This window comes from Mixophyes fleayi, chromosome 9 (assembly GCF_038048845.1).
Source record: "Mixophyes fleayi isolate aMixFle1 chromosome 9, aMixFle1.hap1, whole genome shotgun sequence".
NCBI classification, from domain to species: Eukaryota; Metazoa; Chordata; class Amphibia; order Anura; family Limnodynastidae; genus Mixophyes; species Mixophyes fleayi.
The window spans coordinates 1911437-1930808 of NC_134410.1; the positions used below are offsets into that span (position 1 = coordinate 1911437).

General features: G+C 37.5%; 1 long non-coding RNA gene across 2 annotated transcripts in view; it reads left to right on the forward strand.

The window, feature by feature from the left end:
* LOC142101392 (uncharacterized) overlaps positions 1–19372 on the forward strand; it is a 41818-nt gene that overhangs the window by 2361 nt on the left and 20085 nt on the right. The window contains exons 2-4 of one of the 2 annotated variants that reach the window (XR_012679000.1): positions 336–543; positions 2895–3310; positions 3461–3579. This is a non-coding gene — a long non-coding RNA (uncharacterized LOC142101392). Of the gene's footprint in view, positions 1–335; positions 544–2894; positions 3311–3460; positions 3661–19372 lie in introns of those variants that run through there. The other variant, XR_012678999.1, reaches the window with a different exon arrangement.

The following is a 19372-nucleotide window of genomic DNA, read 5'->3' on the forward strand; positions in this document are numbered from 1 at the left end:
GCGATACAAATCTTGCCTATTACTTGCTGACAGTTTGTTTCATTCTGTGAATAATTGCCAGAGATTCTGCAAATGCGATAAAGGCCAAGCATTTTTCCTTTGCTACTAGTTATGATCCATGTTCTCAGTCGTTACAGCTGTCTCCTCTTGGCATTAATGTTTCCTAATGCTGATTAAACTTTCATCCGGGAATGGAGACAAAATATTGGACAATGAGTCGGGATGCTGATACGTTCTGTGTGACAGCATCATAAGTCATGTATCCTGGTATTAAATAGAACCATATCTGAACGCAGATGAAATAACATAATTGTATTTTGTCTTTATGAACATAGAAATGAATTTCGACCCATCAGATTGAATATAAACAGAGGATTCATTTGAATACCGCAAGAAGGACGGTTTGGTCTGTGTCGGATTCGGTGGCGTTATGTTGTCAGCCGCATCTCTTCGGAGGAGTTTAATGTAAGACGACGTTTACTTTTGGGAGAAAGTTTCTGACAGCTGAAATAGACTAATTCTAAAAACTAAAAGTGCCTGAAGGTCAGTACAAATTCTTCACATATTAAATTAAATTATAGAAGCTTAGGTGTAAAATAATTCAAGACAGATGATTTTGGAACTGTTACGAAGCGTGTTGTTGCCATGGAGCGTTGGAGAGAGTAACTGGGGTTTCCCATAATGTTTGCTTTTGGATGGATGTTCTATGTCTGGAAGGTAGGAAGGAGTCCGACGTCCTGGGGTCTTGTTGCTCTAATGCAGCTTTAGTAGGATGTCCTAACTGTGCAGTGAGCAATATATATACTATTGCCCTGTGCCAGGGGTGGGTGTACAGGTGTAAAAGGAATCGGGGTGACACAAGATGGCAGTGAGTGGGACAGGTAGGGGTTGGGTGCGATGAAGGATATTATAAGAGTGATTGGACCGTGGGTGATATAATGGTGAGAGGTAAGATTGGGGGTGGAGTGGGATATGGCTGGATAATATGACCTGTGGAAGCTAATACTGTGGTAGCAATAGGTGATGTTGAAACATAAAAGGATAGAGGGAGAATGGTGAGTGTGATATGGTGCAAGATAGGAAAATATATGTAACTAAAAATATCTGCGCCCTATGGAAATATGTCCATATGCTAAAGATAAACCCCCCATACAGAGATATCTGTCCCATACCAAAACCATGCACACACTGGTACACACACATTATAACTACATAAATGACGCTGGTGCATTGTTAATGATAACACATTCATGTTATGATTAATAACTGATGTATCTGATTGCTATCTGCAGCTTAAGGAGCCCATTGTGACTGATGGTTTCTGTCTGGTTGGCTGGGTCCCTAAATTGCAACCAATTGAAGGGGAAACTAAAATTAAAATATTAATAACATGTTGATATCTTAACTGCTGGCGGTTTTAATAAAGATACTTTTACCATAGGCCTTGATCCCCGTCCTACTTACCAATCATTTCTTCCCTTAATTTCCGAAGACGTAATATGCCCAGTAATGACCTAACATCATGTAATATGCCCAGTAACGCAAAGCCATAACTTAGAATTCTAGCGCCTAGGGGCGAGAAAGACAAATGCCGCCCCCTAGCCCTCAATTTGAAACAATTTAAACCTAAAATATTCCTAAATTGCGACCCCCTTCAATGTTGCGCCCTGGGCGTTCGCCTCTGTCGCACAGCCCTAGTTACGGTCCTGCAGTAACGACCTAACATCAGGTAATATGTCCAGTAATCTCCTATCAGCGTGTTTACTCATTTCCTTTGTTTCCCAGTTCAGCCACTACTGATTATTTTCTTTTGATGTCATTGTATTTTGTAGCGTTGCTTAATTTCTTCCAATACATGATTTGAACTTGCATGTCATTATTAGGGATGTAACTAAGTGATTGTCAGATTTGTTCACTGTGGTTCCAAAGCAGAAAAAATATTTAATAAGATGCCAGGTGATCACAAACTTAAATCAAACAGATTTTACAATAATAATCAGATGCAGGAAAATTTAACAGAACAAAAATATATCAACAATACTGGTCTGCGCAGCCAGCGCAAGAGATTCACTGAAATACTCTGCGTTCCAGTGGTCAGAGCAGTACAATGTATTCACTGAGATAGGGTCATAAATTATATTAATACCAACATCAGTTTTAGGTAATCAAATCATACAAGGACAATGGTCATTGTTACAATGCGGATTTTTGGATAAGAGCTAGTGAATTTAGCACAGACAAAGACAGAATTCTGTACTAACCAAATGTAAGGTTGAATGTAGAATAGTGAGAGGCAATAAAGAATGTTTAACATCCTAAGATAATCTTGAATCTGGACAAAGACTCATTAAATGAATAAATTGGTACAGCTTAAGTATATATAATGTCTTAGTTGGTATAGCCGTAGTACAGATTGTTTTTGAGTAAATACTATATTCAATGGGAGAGCAATTCTCATTGTTCTAAGACCTCGTAGACCTCGTAGACCTCTTAGACTTCGTAGACCTCTTAGGTCTTGATGAAACATTGTCAATAGAAATACCTACGCATGTCCTATTACAAAAATAAGTATTGATGGGAATGTGATGGAACAGTGGTATTAATACAACAAACAATGCAGTTACATCTCTCCACTACACGAGACCGTATTAGCCGTGACCTGCAATCGCTAGTCTCATCAAACTGCAATCACATCGCACATAGGGAAAACAATTTATAAGCGATTCGGATTAATTTATTTAACCAATATTTTAATTTATCTTTAATATCATCAACCTCTAGTTGGTTACCACTGGCCAATTCCTCCTATAAACATTGTCTGCTCTCTATTGGATATTGTCTATATTACATATGCTATTAGATTGTTTTATTATATTCCTGACTGTGTACTCTAGAACTGCACTGATTGGGTGCTGGCAAAGTGCTGATTCTTATATTGCCGAGCGCAATGCAGGACAGCTGGATGGTGGATTAAAGTGTTAGCTGTTGGCCACAGAGCAGGAGACGTGACATCACATGAACACACAATCACTGGCGCCATATAGGGTTGGAGATCTTCCTTCCAAAGCTTTGTCACCAGGGTCTAGCACCACTACTGATCCAAATATGGCTCCAGGAGGTTGGGAGCGAGATCTCTGGAACGTAGCCCAGCAGCCGGAGCTTCAAAAAGGCCACACTACTTCCAGGCTCATTGTAACTAATGAGAGGACCACAGGACTACTGGTCTCCAGCCACTGAACGTGGAACCGCAGGATCAGCAGCCTGCCGGGTTCTCCCTGGGTCACTGTAGGGACTCCAACTAGACCACTGGGTGAGGGCACATTTATATATAATATATATATGCACCAGATAAATAAATAGTTGTCTACATTGTATAGGTCTGGGGCAGGGGTTTGTAGAGTTCCTGCCTTTGTGGTGTTTATAACTTTATATATTACAGTTTATGCTCCATCTCCAATAGAGACTAACTTACTGAGAAAAGCCCTAAGAGTGGGGAAACTGAAAGAAAAGGAGATTTGTAGTTGCCGTCTGCTGTTTATCCTCCCAGTGGATACACCCCAGAATACTATAAGATGAGCGGTAAGTGAAATATCAGTCTTCTGCCTTGTTGTCTTTAGTACACTATAATATATTAATATCAAATACTTGCAAAGGGAAATAATTTATATATATATACATATTGATATTACATTATTATTAATATTATATCAAGATTGACTTTGACTGTCAGGAGGTTACCTTATAGATCTTATAGATACAGATATAAATGTATTGTTATTATATAACTAACCACCAACTGTCCAGAATCAGGAACAGTAACAATGCTTATTACGGTACCTGTGTATCAAGTTTTCTCTCACTTTTAGATTGTAAGCTCATGGGACTGGTCCACCTTTACACTCTCATTCTTATTTATGTCATGTATGTAATTTGTCTGTATCATGATCAATGTACAATGCTGTATAATATGCCAGCATTGGATAAATAAAAGATAACAATAATATTATTATTATTATTATTATTAATAACTATTGTCATACTGTAACATTAAAATCATGTAAGAGAGCCTGGATTCACAGAGCAGCTTCGGAACCTATTTGAACTAAACTTATAACTTTAATTATATTGAACCAGAACTGCACTTTTTATAACACCTAACACTGATAACTAGCAAGGTACCGGTATATTGGTATTTTTTTCTACGAGTTCCATTTGCACTTTTGTTAGTATTATTGCCCAGTTATATGTATATAATATTGTTCCACTATCCTTAAGACTGGAATATAAGAATATACTTTTATATAGCACTTTAAGTAATATCTAAAACTCTCTAATTGCACTGTCTAATGTAAAAGTGTTATTTTATAAATATAAATTGTTTTGGATTTAGTTTTTTTTTCCTAATTAAGATATAGACTGTTTTGGAAAGATAGTAGACATAATGACTTTTTCCCATAATTATCACTATTCAATGGTTTAATGAAAAAAAAAATATATGTTCTCTCCATCAGTCGTAGCGCGGTAAAGCTGTATCTGAAAAATTACATAAAATCTAGAAAAAGTTTAAAAAAAATCTGAATTTACAGATATAAAGGACGTCTCAAGGATGTGCGACTCATCACGGTTTGCAGATTATTTAAGATTAGAGGATTTTGATGTTGAATTGAATAGAGATAAGAAATTGACAGAGCTTATTACAAGCCAAGTTGTGAGTAAATTGAAAGTCTCTTTAGATATGATCCACGGCGATCTAGAAGTATTAAAAATTAGTATACCGACAAATTTCCATCAGAATTGGATATAAGAAGATATAGTGATGATCGAGCCGCCTTATATATATTAAACAGATATATTTAGAAAACATAAATGAAACTTTACAAAATAAGGAGAGGAGTTGGAGAGTAGATCATGTTGTAAGAGATCAATGATAAAGACCTGCGACTCTTTCTCCAATCATCCGAAAATGCTAAACATGAAGATAGAGATGATTATGATGGAGACGGCCCAGAGCACAGTCTTGGCTGTTGTCCATCTCGCCCAGTTGTTTATAGACTTTGGAATTACAAAGATAAAATGGATATTTCATAGTCATATAGAAAGATTTCCACTTCGTATGACAAGGGCAGGTAACACCTCATCTTTCAGGATTTTTCAGCTGATATCGCTAGGAAAAGGAAACTTTTCAATTAATTATATACATAATTATACCCAGTAAAAATGCAAAGTTTGTCTACCTAGTTTTTTAGACCAAGCTGTGAGTGGAGACTCAACAAGGATCTATTATATATTCAGCATCGAAATTAATAGCGATATTAATTTGGATGGACCTGGACCATCCGCTTCGTCCCACCCTCCCCCCCGTGTTCAAGACGTGGCTCCCGGAAAAAAGGGCTTATTATCCTTATTCATAAATGTCTTCTCTCTGTGGTTGATCCCTGTGTTGTACATATATTCTTTATATATTGAAAGGCAGTGATTAGTGTTATCAATCTATATGCACCAAACTCATGGAAGAAAGAGTTCTCGGAACTTCCTTCCCAGTCAATGTTTTCCTTCCATTCTTTTTTCTTCATTTGAGCCGGAGATTTAATTCTTATCCAGAATAGAAATTTGGATTTTTTTTTCATTCAGGATAATTGCGTAATTTGCAAAATTGAGGTGTTATAAAGTTCAAATGGTTGTGATTCATTGTTTTATGACGGTTTCAAAAATTCAAGAAATACATACATGTTTCATCTAGATAGGATGTCTTGTCTAGAATTGATTATTTTTATTATCTACACTTATAATAAAATTTTTGTCATAGTTTTGCAATAAATTATTTAATTTTTTGGCGATTCACCTGTTGTGTTGGATTTAAATGCAGAACCATAAGAAGGGGGTTTAATTATTTTTCTAGTATAGATTTAGACTTTGAGAAATTTATTGTGAAAGGATGGAGGATTTCTCTAATTAGTTATTAGGGGTAATAATAATTCAAAATGTTGATATCTTAAAAATATCTAGGTGGAATTTAATCAACGTGATTGAAACCTGAAAGTATTGTAAACTATACATTGTAAACTTAAGAGTTTAAAAAACTAAACTCCCAAATAAAATCTCATAACATTTATAGTTCAACTTTGTTATCATCAGAACTATGCACCTCTGTGAAGTTACCTTTTCTGCCACAAAACTCGATTCAGCTAAATTTTGCTGCAAATTTGCTAAATTAGAAAATAATTATTCGTTAGTCAGCCGTGACCAGGCTACTACAGAGATATGTTTATCAGCTAAACAGCACATGGAACAGTAAATGTTATTTATAGAAAGTAGGATATTGAATACAAGGAAATGCAGATTTGTAAGGTGTGGAAGTCAGGCAGGAAATCTTCTTTCACGGTTATTTCATAGAGATTAATCTCCTAAATCTGTCAGTAGAACTGGGAGACCTGATGCCTCTGTTCTGATTTCTGTAAAACAAAACAACAACTTGCCATCTGTAAATCACGTAACATGTTATTACCGGCTACAGCCAACTTAACTTTAGATTCTGTTATATAATGTCCGAGATGAGGCGGCCGATGGTATTCTTGGCTCAATCGGTATATCGGCAAGACGGCTTAAATTGTATTTGTATGACGATTATGTATTATTACAACTTTCAGATCAGTGATATTCCTATAATTTAAAATCAATTGATGAATTTGGAACCTTTCCTGCCTATAGCGTTAATCATCATCATCATCATCATCATCATCAACATTTATTTATATAGCGCAGCAAATTCCGTAGCGCTTTACAATTGGGAACAAACATTAATAAGACAATACTGGGTAATACAGACAGACAGAGAGGTAAGAGAACCCTGCTCGCAAGCTTACAATCTATAGGACAATGGGAGTTAGAAACACAAGGGCATGTGCTACATCATATTGCACAATGGACCAGCTAGAACGCAAAGGTAAAAGTACTGAGTGGGCTGTGTGATGCAATGTTGGTCAGAGGTTTGTGGTTAATATGGAATAATCAGGGATATTATAGTTGATAATCATTCCCATTTATTGACGCCTCTAGTAGGTTTAAACACTTAGGTCTAGTATTTTCTTCTTGCTTTGAGTCTACATATTGAACGATGATCCTCAAATTAAGAATATAAAGTGCAATTTATAGATTACAAATTTTATATGATTTTCCCCTGTACTTATTGTATGTTACTTACTATTTATGTTAAACAGAAATACAATTCCAGGTTACGACTTCTGTTTTTTTTTCTCTGATATTCCTAAAGGCTGGAAACAACATTAGTGGGGTCTAGAGTTGACTTATTTTCCATATTTACCAGATTCATTCCAGGATGAATGTATAAAGAGTTTTTATCATATTGTCTAAATCAATGTATTATAAACTTGGAGGATCCAATGGGCAATTCTAGTGATCTCGTCCTTCTCATGGGCTTGTGGAAATTATGGGATTTCCCTAAACACATGAATTATATGATGTACAAGTACATAGTTAGTTATCTTTCCGACAACTTAAGGATATCCCTAGCCATGAGAATTAAATAAATTCCTATGGAATCTATTGGTTGTCGATATTAAAATTTAGGAATTAAAAAATGTGTTAACAAATTCAAACAACTGCTGGGTTCGATCCTGGGTGAACTTTTTTTAATATTAACATAGGACTATATATGATTTATATTATTTTTAAAAAAATGACTTTTTTTCTTCTCTCTCTTGCAAATTGAACAAGCTGGTGTTGTCTCCATCATCCATTAGTGCAGTAATTAGAGTGTTCCTAATGATAGCTAACTGGTGTCTAACATTCCCCACTATGGCAGTGTGCACAATCTGATAAATACAGTATATACATATTGTGACAGGATGAACCACCTATGCCACCCTGTCTGTTGCGTTGCTGTGGACCGGTTTGGCTTGCCACCGTCCCCTTTCCATTTTCCCAAATGCGCCCTCTAACCGCAGTAGGAGGGGCTTAAGCTGCTGCCACCACTGGACTCCTTAGCCGGCATTCAGAACCACTTCCTCCTGGATAACTGTCGCTGCTAGTGTACCCCCTTGCTGGTGCACCTGGGCTGGTACCCCTGATCTCTTGCCTTCAGATCAGGGTATATATATATATATATATATATATATATATATATGTGTGGAAGTAGGGGTATGTCATACCGCCCCTTCTGCCTTCATTGTAACACTATCATATTCCATTCACCTACATTTCCATTCCATTTTTCATGCTGTCGCTCTAAATTTTCACTTCAATCTCTGTATATAGATATATAAAATTATATATCTATGTGTGTCTGTGTACGTACATGTGTCTGTCAGTGTGCTTGATTGTGTGTGTGCTTGTGTCTATGTGTGTTTGATATTCTGCACTGCGGCTCAATGTATCCGCTAACCTGAATGGACAGGTTTGTGATGAATTACTGGTTTAAGATTTGTCTAACATCATTAGCAAATGATCAGTTTGGGAATAAACCTCAGATTTGTACATATTCATTTAAACAAATTCTGAAACTAGCTGCAACAAAGAGGGTTTACTCTTCTATATTACACAACCATAGGAGAATTGATCTGACCCTTAGGTGGTGAAGTTACAAAATGGTCTGATGCCCGATTAGAAAATTATTTAATCCAGCCCTTTACATCGCAGCTCTAACCATGGAGTTTGGCAAATGCTTTGGAACAATTTTGACCTGCAGTAATATATCCGTGTGAAACTCTCACATACGTGGACTGATCGGTGATGTCCGTCGTCTTATATTGCGATCGTGTTTCCTGCGTTGGTAACAACAACAACCTCACACACTAAATGGAGAAAATTATAACTGTTAATGTCATAATTTGGACCAGAAAAACTAGAAAAACAAACAGTCCCTTATATTCGGGGCCAGAAATTCCCCTGGATTTGGCAGATTAGGAGAAAATAGTGAGACATAATATTTTTACTTCTCAATTTTGTAATAGCAATCAATCTGCTCTTATTAATTCACGTACATTGGATAAGGTTCTACAACCGGGTAACGATACTGCATTAACCGTTTAGGCAGCAGACAAATATGGATGAATACAATTCTCTTTAAAGTCAATCAGTTATGTAATGTGGGGCTTCTAAACTATAACATTTGTGCATTTCAGTGCAGATTCTTCTAGGACAGCCAGAAAGAGATTGCAGTATTACATAATGTAACAATACATAATACTTGTCAGTAACTGTGCCACAGTTCTGCATTGTGTGTGATATAGGAGTAGGGCGATTCCCGGCTGCCCTGGCAGTATTTTAGTGATTTTAATTATATTGATAAAAGTGCATAGATGCTGCATGCTCGCTTAGTAATATTATCCTGGAGCGCTGTTTGTAACACTCGTAATTACTAATTATCAGTACTGTATTAAAGGACTAATAGGTCTGGACATTAAATGATAATCAGTCTGTTGTAAACATCTAAAAATCAATTGCCCATCACCATCTGATAGAATTAGGCAACCCATGGCACTCCAGTTGATGTGGAACTACAAACACCAGCATGTCCATGCAGTGAAAATGGTCATTTTGCCCCTAGCAACACAAACCTTAATAAAATCAGTTAAAGGATCTGGTCTGTAGGGGGAGAGAAAGACCCCATCACGCTGCTTCTTAGCGGGACATAAAAATGTCCTATTGGGTCCTTCATCGTTAAGTAAGCTAAACTTCGACAGCAATTACTACTTAAATCTGTAAAAACTCTGTGTTCTTAGGTCTAAATAACAGGATTCCCAGAACAGCTTCTCTACCAGTCTATATTCCTGTGATACCCTGCAAGACTGGCCTCATATAACTTCACCTTAGGAAGCTTCATACACTTTACAGCTCAATCTGACAATTTTTTATGCTGTGTAATTGCAACTCACATTGTGACCGGTATCGGGTCTAAGCTGCCTGTCCTTGGAATCCAGACATAGAGTTATTTTTTCTTATTTGTCATTCAAATACTTTCCGACCAAGCTACCCAATTACCTGAACAGACTACTTATGCTTTCAGCTCACCGCGCTTATCACCTACGATCTACCTCCAGAAGCCGGCGAATGGTTCCTAAATTCATTAAGGTATCTGAACAATCTGTATTCCCCTACTGGGCTCCACATTTCTGGAACAACTTACCAGAGACACTAATATCTACTGCTGTCTGAAGTTTTATCATACCGCAGTAATTCGCTTCTATAAACGTGTGTAGTTGTAATATTTAAGGCCTTCTCTGTATTAGGTCAGAACTCTATATGATGTATCTAGGGTGTACAATAGATATAAAAAGTCTACACAATCTTATTAAACACCTTTAGCTTTTATTATAACAGTGAGTCTTTTTGAATTAGTCTTTGTCAACATCACACACTCAGACTTTGCTATTATATCCCACTCTTCCCTGTGAAGGTCTATCAAATTGTGAGGGGATCTCCTGTACACGACCCTTTTTAAATCATTCCGCAGGTTTTCAATGCGATTGAAGTTTGGGATGTGACTGCACCATTCCAAGAATTTACTATTTGTTTTTTCGCTTGAATTTTGCCGGTGGAAAAGTCACATCAAAGGTGGACCAAGGTCTAACATGACATATCTTCATTTCAGGTTTTATAGTACAACACCTGCAATATCAATAAGGCTGTGTAGACGTTTTATAGTCCTTGCACTTGAAACGAGAGGTGACTCGCTGTATTTTTTTCCTGGCAAAATAATCTATAAACAAATAAATATAAGATACATTTACAGCATTATGTTAAAACAACATTGATTCGTAGAGATGACATTTTAATTCCACTGGATTTAATGAATTTAGACCAGTGTGTATTTCTATAAATCTCATCCCTTCTTCTCCATAGATTGGTATCCAGGATAAAAATGACTTTTGTCATGAATTTCCTGTAATTAAGGACAGTCTGATCTCCTGAGATCAGATATCCCCCATTGGACGTTAATAACTTAGTGAAGTTCTCGATGATTAATCACCTGGTTTTGACAGAACTGAAAAAAATCCTGACAATTTCAGACAGTGTAGACAGAGAGGAGGAAGTATTCAGCATAGATATATATATATGTATGTATATATGTATGTATGTATATATATATATATATATATATATATATCTAATATATAAATGCTTAGTGGCGTCTGTCTGTCTGTGTGTGTGTGAAAAAAAAAAAAACAAGTTGCAGCGCCACCTGCTGGGCAGAGTTATACACTGACCTACTAAATTCTTAGTGTGTATGGGGAAAAAAATTCAAAAAGGGCTGAAATTTGGTAGGGCTCAAACTCATTTTCGTGAGGTAATTTTACCTCATGAACACACATGTGTAGAGGCGTGCGTTAGTGTGTGTGTGTGTGTGTGTGTGTGTGTAAAAAACTATTTTCTCAGAAAGGGCTCATCCAATTGACCTGAAATTTGGTATACTGACATTATTTGACAAAAAAATTAGAATAGTCAAGTCAGTTAACTTCCATCATCCCCCCTTCCCCCCGTGGGAGGGGTAGTAAAGGCTAAATTTACGAGTTGAGGGGTCAAACTCATTTTCGTGAGGTAATTTTACCTCATGAACACACATTAAAAAAGGGCGCTTGCGTCGGGAAGTAACGCTCTTCCCCTGAGGAGGCCTGGGCTAGGCCCAAATGCATGACAAGAACCTTTTTAAGACCTTAAGTAGCTTGATTTGACTAGAATGCATGAGTATCATGCACGGGTTAACTTGTATATATATATGTATGTATGTATGTATATATATTGGTAAGTCAATGATTAAAGCTGCTTACATTGAAGATAAAAGCAATGCTCTGGGTGTATTTCCAGCCTTTTGAATGTCAGCACAGATATATTACAGAACTTTGGTCGACCAGGGTCCTATCTCTCTGCATTTTATGGAGTTTCCTTTGTATTCAGCAATTTGTGTTCACAGCAGACACTGAATACAACATTTTATTCTGAATATGTTTTCTGTTTTACCCTATTTATACATTACTTACCTTTGCTTGTGCCTGACATTTTGGATATATACGTAAATGGAACACACATGACACACACACACACACACACACACACACACACACACACACATCACACACACACACACATACACTACACACAGACACTACACACAGACAGACACATAGACCTGACAAGATGCTGAGAATTTTTTTAGTGAAACTCTTAAATAAAGATTTTACAGAACACCAGTTTCAGGTGAAATAAATAAGATCTGAAAGCGCGTCTCTATTATTTATTAAGTTATACAAGTGGCAGCCATTTTTCTGTAGACCTAAATACACTGAAGCCTATGTAAATAGATCCCCCCACTGTGACTTTTGCATTGGAGACACATATGATTGTGACAATTGACCACCATGTGGTTAGGTAGACTGAGCAGTGGAGAAGTGACGGTATGTCATACCGCTGTATACCAGCCCACTTCCAAAGCTACATAAAGAAATGATAATGGTAATACTTCTGTGAGTAATGGGAAATGCCATAAAGATTTGCACTTTTATTAATCTCAATTAAAACACAAGATTAAAAATAAATAGCTGAATGTCTGGATGTGGCCTCTGTTCGATGGGAGGGTTCCTCTCAGGAGGTGTCTCAGGGATACAATGTATCATGTGTCCGGTATCAGAAGTGACGCGGTGACTGAGCAGGAATTACTGCTGAAGACCCTTTAACCAGGACATAAATCTGTTTTTATCCATGGCCGCAGGGGGATCCCTTGCTGGCTGGGGCACTTTGGAAGGAGCAGCAAAACTGGGGGAGCCACTTGAAATCTGTCTTTCTTCTAAACCTTAATCAATGCATTTTACACGCCATATTTTAATGCAATCATGCTCTCAAAGCCTTTCTTAGGAACTTGAGTATGGTCCTAGTTTGAGAGCCAAGTGTATCTATATATAATGTATGTCCGTAAATAAGTTTACCTATTATTTTAATGCAATGTTGTCATTAACTGCTATGATATTTTAATGATTTATACTATTTCCTAACCATGGATTATTTGATTCGTAATCACAATTTTAGGATTAACATGACAATCGCCCTGATTAGAATTTATCATAATAACTGATGATAATATTTGATGAAATTCTTTTTTAAAAGTGTCAGCACATGACCTGCTTCTCTCTGCATTAGAATTAAAGTTCTTCCAAAACATTTAGCTTTGAATATTGTGCACCAAATAATTGACTTAATGAAAGTTAAGCAGAATAAAGACAATGTAATGAATAGTGCATTAAATGGTGTGAGAAGTGGGATTATTAGTTTCGGAGCTTTATATTCTTCTTCTACAGGTTTTCATTAGAGATTTTCCTGGCATCACTGACTATAGAGATTATTGTGCCATCCTCGGATATTATCTGTCTGACTTTACAAGTATTTGTCTGATTATTAGCGGATGCTGATTACTCCACCATGACTCTATCAGTGAAGTTTGCCAAGAATTTACCGGAATGGCCTCTATATACTGTATTTCCCTATTAAAACTGATGCTCAATGGCAGAGGTTCTGGAACTTTGGGAGGAAATACTGTATGTCTGGCTCCGGAGCCCTACTCTAGAGTGATCCCATATTAATATATCAGTATACACAAACTGCCATAGATATTTCTATTAATGAATTGTACAAATAAAAAGAGAAAAATCATAATTTCAACCGTTATTGGATCCACCAACTAAAGTATGAGCGGCAGTAACATCTCCAATTTGTAATGAAATAAAATAATATAAAATAGTTATAAAGTAATATATTGGTTGGCGGCCCCTACCTCTCCCCATAACTCCAGATCAATGTTACATAGGGCTGAGTCTTTTTGCAGACAGATGCTCGCTCCTCTGAGTCCTGCACTGGATCTGAGGCTGTCCTCCGTCATCCTTCTACTGTCTCTCTGCTGAAGCATCCTCTGTAATACAGGTCATTCCCCGGTCTCACTGAAGCTGGTCTCTTAGTTTAGTCTGCTGGACGCTCGTCGGGTGACACAACTGTGACAAACACTGAGCTCCTCTGGGCTCAGGTTCTTCTGCTTTGGGTCTGAGTCAGATGTCCCATCTTACAGATATAAATGTTTTTGCAAGTTCTCACTTGTACCACTATGGGTGGAGTAGTAACTCTTACCCCCAGGTTACCCCCAGTCACCCTTATTACAATCCACCAATGCCTCTAATATTAGTAGCAGATTTCGGTTTACAGACACTACATAATACAGAGAGAGGACTTGTGTGCTGAGCAGAATAGTCATTGTATTTGGATTTGATATAACTGTAAGTAGAATCGATATGTAGATTAGAGGAAGGAAAAATGCAGGTTCTTCCTGCAAAAATAAACTTGTCATTATTGCTTTGTTGGACCCTGGGGAGGACAGTATATATGTCAGCTCCTATCAGAGTATATTATATTAACTCCAGCCCTCAAATAAGCTACAACTCTTCCGCAAAATCCCCATCTGGGAAACACCATTTGCATGGCACCACCTGAGTTAATTCCACAAGCTTGTGCTGGGACTGACTGTTTTATCTTTATTGGGACTCCTCAGTGAAAGACAGGATCTTCTAGTTATCTTTTACAGCGCTCTGGAGACAGTGTCGTTGAGACAATGAGAAGAATTAGAGAAATAAGTTCACAATCCCTTACAAGATACAGAGTCCTGAACTGACCTCCCAATACTCTGAATGACCAATGAGGACAACTCGTGTTCTTGGCATGTTACGTGTACATTAACGGTCCAATGAAGCCCCCACTAATTGTACCCGGGGGACTTTGGAAGGGGAGGTTTGTAATATTTTGCTGCATTTCCCTCCATAGCCTGTTAATCCTTATTGATGTTTTGCCATCACAAGATTATTCCAATAATTAAACATTTGTGACATAACTGGTGTATTAGGTATCTCCTGTTTCTGGAGTACAAATGGTACATATGAAGTAGTCAGTGTACTTATTACTAGTCACATATAAACCTATGAATAGAAATTAGTGGGATTTATCCCTTCAAAATCACTTGTTACCTTTATTTCAATAAAAGGGACATTGATATACTAATTCTGTGTGTTTTGCGGCTGAGGTTTCGGTGAGTGTCCTGTAAATACCTTATGACCCGATAATCAATCGTTTGCCCCCTATTTATAATCCAGACGTGATTTACTCAAGTCAAGTAGAGTCCAACAAACTTTTCAAAACTATTTTGCAGAATATTAGTCTTTTTGAGCATTTGACCGCTTGTGTTACCAGCTGAGTTTGGCCTTAAGCGTTTCCAGTCCTAACCCAACAAAATTTATTTTCGTCCTCCCCTACCCACAAGGCAGTTCAGTGCTGCGTGATTTCCCCCTGAATTTATAATTAGTCAATAGAAATTATAATGTAATCATGTACAGAACACCTTGTTTCTTTGTGTATTTGTGTTGATTCAATTCGGTGGTATATCTGACGATTCCTAACCAGCCAAGGTGCAAGAAAATATCAAGATTCAATAAAAAATTCCATGAAAATTGTAAATGTATTTATGTGCAAGCAATGACTGCCCAGAAAATCTCTTCTTAGATTCTAATTATATTTTATTCAGCAATTACGGATTAACAAAATTGCTGCAAAAATATTTTTGTAAAAATACCTGAACAAAACTGTTTTCTAGCAATTGTTATTCTATCGCAATATTGTATTTGTTTTGTTTTAGAGATGACTTTTTGGAAATCGGACTTTGTTGCAGACAAGTCTTTGTCAAGTTATTTGCCTGCAATTCAAAAAAATCTCAAACTTTCAGAATCATTTCCTGTACTGTTTACCAAACATATGATGAATATTGGTCATGTGTTTTTTAATGATTGATTGCCTTTAATATTAGAACTATGTCGGTAACATTAGAGATCTTGTCTTGTGGTTTTTAAAAACACCTCCAAGTATTTAAAATGAATGCAAAGAATTTTGCAGCAAACGCCATCGATTTATCTTGGTGCAGCTAAAAAAGCCGCTATGGACAAAAAGAGGATTAAGCAAATGATCCTGGAAATACCTGGGCCAGATTCTATAAAAGACATTTGACATAACAGGCATAAAGGACGACGTTGGAAATGGCAGCTTATAAGGAAGCGTTCGTACGACACCGAACGTTATTGTGTCATGTGTAACAATGCCAGACTTGATTTTCCTTGTGTTTCCTTGTTATGCTGCTGTTTAATAGGTCCTGTGCTGCGAGACATGAATATTCATTTTACAACAACACAACCCTTGAAAATACCCTGCGCTACCCACCAGAGACTTGTAACGTCCTTTCCCATCTAATTCCCCCAGGTCTGTGGCTAGTTTTCATCGCTTACAATTCCAACCCTTCCTTGGCCTGGGTAATTAACATGACTAAAAAGATTTGCTGGGATTACTATAGGTTGTGTGCGATATTACACGTTTGTTTTAGTTTTATCTCTGAAACGCCACCGCTACCCTCCAGCCTGAGCGTGGATCTGCAGAACCTTTTCATGCAGAGCCCCTGCCATTTCTTTTGTGAGCGGGAGTAGGCTTCCCGCGGTGCGGTGTGTCAGAGTTTATGATGTAAATAAGAGGTCCCTCGCTATCAGACTGCAGAGACCCCGCTGGAAGCTGCACAGCACGTTCAGTACAATATGTCTCAATCAAACTGTTTTGTTTGGATTTCAACCAAATTTTTACAGATGGGAAGGCAAAGGATTTGCCAACGTTTTGTCGGTGTTGGACCCAACCGTCCAACATTGGTGTGAATGGCGCAGGGAGGGTGATTTAACCGGTGCCGTGCTGGACAGCTTTCACCAGCAGGCTTTGAAAATGCAAATAAAATCTCTATTCATGTCAGTTCCTCATAATAAAATCTATTTGTCTGTCCATATGCGGCTTTCCGTGTCCACATGGGCACGTTTAGAACAGGGCACGGGGAACGCAAATGTCTGTTTTTTTTCTGCTCGTCTTTACCATTGTCCTCTGCAAATATTCCCCAGCAAATGAACAATGCCCCGGTTTAAGCTCGGAGTCTTGCTTGGGAAAGCTGCTTAGCCCACAGAATAAATTTGATCTGCTAATTAGTATTCAAGTCAGTCTCTTGGATGAAAACCAATGTTGCAGCCAGGAGCTGGTTTAAAAATCACATAAATCATAGATCAATGACAGAATTGTAAGCAATGGATAGATTACAAAAGTAAGCTTTAGTTAAAAATAGATTAACCAATTCCCTGCTGGAAAACACTTCAAGGAACTGGACAGAAAACTGTTTTTTTAAAAAAATAAAAAAAAATTATTATTAAATATATAGATCTTTAATGTGATGACTTCATGGATGAAAAGATGTTTAGTCCCCCCCCCTCCCCTTCATCAGTATTTGCAGAAGATTAAAAAAATACAATAAAGACAATCAATACAAGTAATGGAATATTTCTAGATTCCACACTAACAAATAACCAATTGCAGTTTCCCAAACGCCTCTCCCATATCAGATCATCTTAATTGAATTGTCTGCAATGAGGTTTTAAATTATTTTTCAATAGGTGCCTTGAAATAGCTGCCAGTGATGCTAAATGCATCGCTTGCTTTCTAAAACGTCATTGTCAAACACCCAATATATATATATTTATTTATGGGGGTGTCGCGTGCGTTTAACCTTCTTTAAAACCTGATCGTTTTTTTAATCAACAGATAGGATATTATATGACGTTTGTCTTGCGTGAAAAATGAACGTAAAAAACGTATTTTCTCCCTGCTGCTAACTGTGAATTTAGGATAGTATCGATGATGTCACAGCGCCGACTCTATGACGTCATGTCGCTGTACCGCGCCCGTGCTAATGTGCCAGTTTTCTGGAATTAATAATCTCCCCAAACAGGTAAATCTCTTGTTCATAGAAACCCACCAAGTTGTGTTGGTTGGGAGAGCTGGTGTTGTCGGATAGATATGGGTATAAGTATAGGGAATTCTCCCATGTCTGCTGTTACAGGAACACGGAGGCTGAGAGAGAAATTCTCATCTGAGTTTGTTCTTCGTAAACATTTCCATATATCGCGGGTGCTACTTAGTGTCACTTACATAGATGTCATAATCTAAACATCAACGTAAAGCACATTAACCCCCGTGCCCGGCTTCTCTTTGACTGTGTCACTTAGTGAATGTCAGACTCTAATGACTTTCACTCACTGCAGACCTGAGGGGTGAGCGAGACTCTTAGAGGTTCAGGATTTGTATACCTGAGACAATCCGCTCATAGTTGGTCTACGCAATTAAAACCAGGTGCATCAGGAACTGGAAGAAAGACGTTTGCGTTATGTTGGACATATGTTCTGAGTCCGACACTTTGATTCTTGCACTTGGAGTCTGTTAAGTCTCTCATTGATCTTCCTGCACGACGGATCTTCTGAGTTTGTTTTCCCACGAATGCTCATTTCCCGAGACCACCACAACACTTCTAGAGGAGAATTGGGCTGAATACAGTCAGCTGAGCTTATAGTTTCAGTGAAATAGCATAAGGTGGTAAGACATTAGATCCATTACATTCATTTATAAAATCACCTATTTACCGGGCCAAATTCACAAAAGTGACGGAAACTGTGGCACCAATCAAACAAACGATGATGATGACAATTATCGAATATGCTGATTAAGCATTTGTTCTTAATACATTACTGAATATTACACTGTTTACGGCAGGAGTGGCTGAAAAGCAGGTCTTAAAGTCTTAAAAAAAAAAGGTTTCAAACCAAATATTTAGATAAAGATTGTTCTTGGTAAACGCCATTATGATCAGTTTGCAGGTTACAGTATTGACAGATTTAAGTTGTTTAATAGGAAAAACTGCTTCTTAGTGACTTCAATTAAAAATTAAGCAAATGTAAATTATAAATAATGATGGTTTTTAGCAATGGTATTTACAAAAATGGATATATATTATTGTTTGAAGCAACAGAATTTCCTATTCTTCAATTATTGTTTAGGACACGTCTAAGATTGCATTCAATTAACTTTTATACTTTCTAAACCCCTTTTGTCACTCACAAAACTGTAGAAAAAAGAACAGTATTATTAATGTAATTTTTGTCTGAAAATCCAAATTCCAATATCTCTGAGTGAAAACCTCAAAAGTGATCTTAAACCTGGAGCTTGCGAAGGTATCTAAAGATATTGTTACAAAGGACCGGATTAATCTTCGGACGTAAGTCCCGTTGCGAGCCGTATCTTGCGTGAATTAGCTCTGCGCCAAAGCGGCTTTTACACCAATGATCGCAAGTGCATGAAATCTGTGTCAAAACGCAAATGACACATTCGACAGCCTATGACGTGAAGAGCGGAACGGAGGAGATGTGCAGTAAGGGCGGGGGCGGGGGCGCACACATTGGTTCGCTTCAAGTTCTGGGCATCT